The 5,374-nt window shown below is 39.4% G+C and overlaps 1 protein-coding gene across 1 annotated transcript in view; it reads right to left on the bottom strand.

The window, feature by feature from the left end:
- Window positions 1–5,374, bottom strand: part of ENPP1 (ectonucleotide pyrophosphatase/phosphodiesterase 1) — a gene marked incomplete at its 5' end in the record, with an annotated part of 61,060 nt that overhangs the window by 43,329 nt on the left and 12,357 nt on the right. The gene's annotated exons all lie outside the window — the stretch shown is intronic.

Genomic DNA, 5,374 nt, shown 5'->3' with positions numbered 1-5,374 from the left:
ATCTGAACAATAAAGATTTAATTAAAAAAATAAAAAAAATAAAAAATAAATAAAATAAAATAAAATATCAAATTGCCCTGGCTGGTGTGGCTCAGTTCATTGAGTGTTGTCCCTGCACTGAAAGGTTGCTGGTTCAATTCTGGGTCAGGGCACAGGCCCAGGTTGTGGACTCCATCCCCAGTATGGGGCATGCAGGAGACAACAGATCAATGTTTTTATCTCATATAGATGTTTCTCTCCCTCTCCCTTCCTCTCTCTCTAAAATCAATAAAACCATATTTTTTTAAAAAATTTCAAATGAAAAGGCTGAGTTAAAAAATAATCCTAGCACTTTACTATAAACTGTAAGAAAATTATTAAAATTCTAGCCCTTTTTTAGATTAAAAATATAAATATGGCAAAATTGTGGTCCTAATCATAGAAAGACCAATAACTCTTATGCCTGTATATCCAAAATTAAGATGTGCGATATGGAGGGACCTGGAGAGTAATATGCTAAGAAAAATAAGTCAGTCAGAGAACGGTAAGTGTCACATGATCTCACTCATATGTGGAATCTAATGAACAAAATAAACTAATAAACAAAATAGATCCAGAGATACAGAAGCAGGAAACGGACTGGAATCTCAGAGAAAAGGTGGGGATGGGTGGGTAGGTGGGAAGACCTTGTATGTATATATGCAAAACCCATGGACACAGACAATAGGGTGGGGAAGGTCTGGAGCGAGGGCCGAGGGAGGGCGAGAAGGGGTCAGTGGGGGGAAAAAGGGGACATATGTAATACTTTCAACAATAAAGATTTTTTTTTTAAAAAAAGGTGTGCATTACATTTGGAGTTTTGTGGTATTGAGAGAGCCACGTCATCTATAGTCCCTTCATTGGACTAGACTGGATATTCTCTATACTCCCTAGTAAATCTGAGATATCTATGAGTCTACTTCTCCCTGACAATTGATTCTACTTTTATTTGGATCCCTCCTGACCCCACCCTACATCTTGAGCTACATCCTTCATATTAGACATTTTTCCTGGGACTTTGCAAGGCCTCCAGAAAATTGTTATCTAGGACAGTGATTCCCCTTTCCCATCATGTTGATATATCTTTGTTTCAAAAAGTACCAAGCATTTTCAAAGGAATGACTATCCAGCACTTATAACTTTTGCTTGAGTGAGCAAATCACTTCTCCCAGTTCTCACCTGGTACTTTCACAGACTATTTTCTCTTTGAAGTTCAAGGTCAAAAGATAAAACATCCATCAGTAGAGACTCAGATTGAATGGCATCCTTCACCCCATGAGTTGTGCACCCTCACTAAATCTGGAGGTACAAGCACGGAATCAACAATGTCAGTAACAGAAACTAGAGAGCACAAAGCAAATCACTAGGAAGGCTGGGGAAACTCCGCGCACACAGCCTCTGGCCACAGTGTTTCTCTTTACACCCACAAACGGGGAATGCCACAAGTGACCACAGTATTCATAAATACCAGCACTCTCGTTTTGGTCTCCTGGCTTATGTAACCGTCTTTCGTCTCCAGTAGGACTGTTAGTACAGCAAATACGTTCTCATGGCCTTTATATAATCTTCTGATTTACTTAAACTTCTTAAGAAAGACAATCTATTGAGAATAAAGATCTTGAGGGAAGTGTAGTACACTGCATTTCTACCTCTCGCCTTACAACAAAATAAAATGACAGATGGGGTTGATATCTCTAGGAGAAATTATGGGAAAATAGTTTTTATAATTTTAGGGTGGTGCATAGCTTTACAAGCATTGTGCAAAATTCAGAAATTATAATGGAAAATTCGATACATTCGAATCCCTAAAAATCCAGAGATTTCTGTGAAGCCAAAAAAACAAAATCTACCACAAGCAAAACTGGGGTGGAAGAAACTAAGATAAATCATTTTCAACATATGACAAAGGTTATGTCCATGATAGATATTAAGTGTATAAAAATGAAGTAGGAAAGGATAATCCACAGTTTTATAATACCAAAAATAATAAATCAGATGTTTAAATAAATAAAACAGACAAAAATATAGGATATTTGTCTTCACTAAAAATCAAAGAACTATAAATCAGAGTCCTTTTTTTACCCAATAATTGGAAAATGTTTTAAAAAATTAAAATTTCAATGATGACAAGAATGTGAAATAAAACAGTCATTTTCACTGTCTTTGTTGAAGTATAAATTCCTTTCCAAAAGGTCATTTATATGACTCCACCTAAATTTAGCATGTGCATACCTCCACTCCTGCAACTCCAATTCTATTCATTTATCAGATACAAATTTTCACATAAGCATATAAACATATACGTAGATATTTATTAGCATTGTTTGGGTAGAAATAATGTGCAAACAACCCAAATTTCTGTTAATAAAAAATTGAGTAAATGTAATATTGAGTAAATGTTTAATATTTGGCAATAATAAACTCAAACAATATAAAATACTATCTATCTAATTATTTTTAAATTATGTAGATCCATTACTGGAACACTTGCTCTTAAAGCCTTCAGCCCCCCATCAGCAGTCTACTCTGAAGCTATCATGCTATGAGTAAGCCCAAACTGTCTATACCTAGAGACCACTTGGGGAAGTCCTAAAACTACAGAAAGTGAGAATGATACCTTGCCAGCTGCTCGATGTTCCATCCCCTGCTGCTGCAACTCCAGCCACCATCTATCTGACTGCAATTGCAAGAGAGTCTCTGAACCACATCGTCCCAGCCATGCCTTTCCAGAATTCCCAACCCATCAAAAATTGTGAGAGGTTTTGGAATCTACAGAGCTGATGATCAGATGCTGAACAGAGATAAATTTATCACGTTGGTAGACCTAACCAACATGACTCCCTGACAACATGAGAGAACACACTTGCTTTTCTCCTTGTCCCAGATTATATGCCTAAATCATTCCCAAGGTGAAACAACCCATGAAGAAATCTAAGGATTGGCTCTGATGAAAGCGCACAAGGGGCCAGCTTCACTCAGTGGTTCTTCATCACATTGGAGGAAATGACTACAGGTTGTCTCATTGCCACACGATCCCTTGTTTGGTTTTTAGCTCTTCCAACACCTTTGTAACTTGTTTTTTCTATTGAATGCTCCTGATTCAATTACCAAGTATAGCCTTTTGTTTTTCTGATTGGACCCTGGCCAGTACAGTAAATAATCAGACACCACACACACACACACACACACACACACACACACACACACACCAGAACATACTCTAAGCTAAATTTAATATCGGCAAAGAACTTTCCATTTCAAGGATTCACTTGTTTCAGGTTTTTTAAATTTGATTTTAAAGCAGGGAAGGCAGAGGGAGAGAGAAGAGAGAGAGAGACGTGAGAGAGAAACATCGGTAGCCTCCCCCATGTGCCCCGACCATGGATTGAATCTGCCACCTCTTGGTGTACAAGACAGCACTCCGACCAACTGAGCCACACTGGCCAGCGCAGGGTCACTTGTTTTTAATTCTCAATCTCTTAGATGCAAAAAATATTTTAACTACAGCTTGCTTCATATGAATTTCAAGGAAGAGAAAGAAAAACAGCATGGCCAAAATAATCCTGAAAACAGTTTGTTTCTTTTAAAGCTATGATCAACAAAGAGGTGACTCATTAAATAAAAGTAGTATTAAATGATTGAGAAAAAACAGGTAGTTTAGTTAAGCTCATGAAATGGAAAAGAAGTTTATTTATGCTACAGGACAGCCCTTCCTACCCTCAGGCAGAGGATAAAACAGACTAAAAGGTAAAGCACCATGGGTTTTATCTAAAAGACGTTTTTCTTGCCTAGGCAGGGTTCTTGCCTTCACAGATAGCAGGTCAGAGATGAAACAAAAACGGGGGTGGGGGTGGGGTGGGGAAGAGGGGGAAATAACGCTCAGTTAAGTTTCTGTGATTTCTTTCTTTTTATTCTGAAATAAATTTTAGAACATAATGACCGGAGCTAGAAATGAAAGCAAACAAAAATCTTCAATAATTTCCAATTTCTCTTAAAACAAGAACCAAACTCTCTAAGATGGCCTGCAAGGCCCTGCCTGGACCTGGCCCCTGATCACCTTTCTGGTCTTCTCACCCACCACACACTTCTCTGTACACCAGCCCCCCGGTCTTCTCCCTTTCTGGGATGGCCCATGCTCCCTGCTCTCCCAGGGCCTTTGCCCCTGCTGCTGCCTCCCCTCAGAATCTTCTTCTCACCTGTTACCTCCTCAGACCTCCATTACTGAGCCCTGTGCATAGCTTCCAATCAGCACTTGTCACAGCTGCAACGTGAGACAATCTTTTGAGATTCTTTGATAAATATCTGGTCCTGGGAATATATTTAATAATGTGGTAATCACTTTGTACAGTGGCATATGGTTACTAGACTCACTGGAGTGATCACATCTAAGGTATATAAATGTCGAAGCACTATGTTATACACCTGAAACTAACATGCTACTGTATGTCAAATATACTTTACTATACATACATAAATAAATAACATCTGGACCTGTGGGATGGATCACAAGGACAGGGAATAAATCTTTCCCCTCCCCTCGTCACCATTTAGCCCCCACCCCTTCCCAAGAACTGCTCACACAGTAGGAATTATAAATATTTGTTGAATAAGTCACTAACCACAGCAATAAACCCAATCCAGTATCTATTATCTCTCAGGCACTTTTACAATTAGTTTACATATAATAATTCATTTGACCCTTAACATAAACTTATGAGGTAGCTACTATAATTATCCCCATTTCACAGGTGAGGAAACTAAGGCACAGAGAATTGAAGGGACTTGCCCAAGTACAGAGAGCAGTTATTGACAGACAGGATTCACAGCCTGGCAGTCTGCCTCCAGAGCCTGGCCCAGAACCACTAAACTCTATGGCCTCGATATGCTTGTGTGACAATGGATCAGTTCAGGGACAGGGGAGAGCTGCCCAAAGAGCAGCTAAGGAATGTTTCCTGTGGGAGGATAAATTGAGTTGGATCCCAATGTGTTGCATAATAAAAAGGGAAGTGAAAAGGTCACTCCTGGGGTAGAGAACAGAGTGTGTTGGGAACAGTACAAGTCTGGGCCGAGGGTAATGGAAGGTGTGGTTTAGCAGAACTGGATCATCTATTAGGCATGAGCTTCTTGAGCCCTGACTCTCTAAATCAGTGGTTCTCAACCTTCTGGCCCTTTAAATACAGTTCCTCATGTTGTGACCCAACCATAAAATTATTTTCGTTGCTACTTCACAACTGTAATGTTGCTACTGTTATGAATCGTAATGTAGATATATATGCAGGAGGATGGTCTTAGGCGACCCCTGTGAAAGGGTCGTTCGACCGCCAAAGGGATCGCGACCCACAGGTTGAGAACCGCT

The sequence above is a fragment of the Myotis brandtii genome, unplaced genomic scaffold (genome assembly GCF_000412655.1).
Source record: "Myotis brandtii unplaced genomic scaffold, ASM41265v1 scaffold123, whole genome shotgun sequence".
In the NCBI taxonomy this organism is placed as follows: domain Eukaryota; kingdom Metazoa; phylum Chordata; class Mammalia; order Chiroptera; family Vespertilionidae; genus Myotis; species Myotis brandtii.
This window is presented reverse-complemented; position numbering and strand designations above follow the sequence as displayed.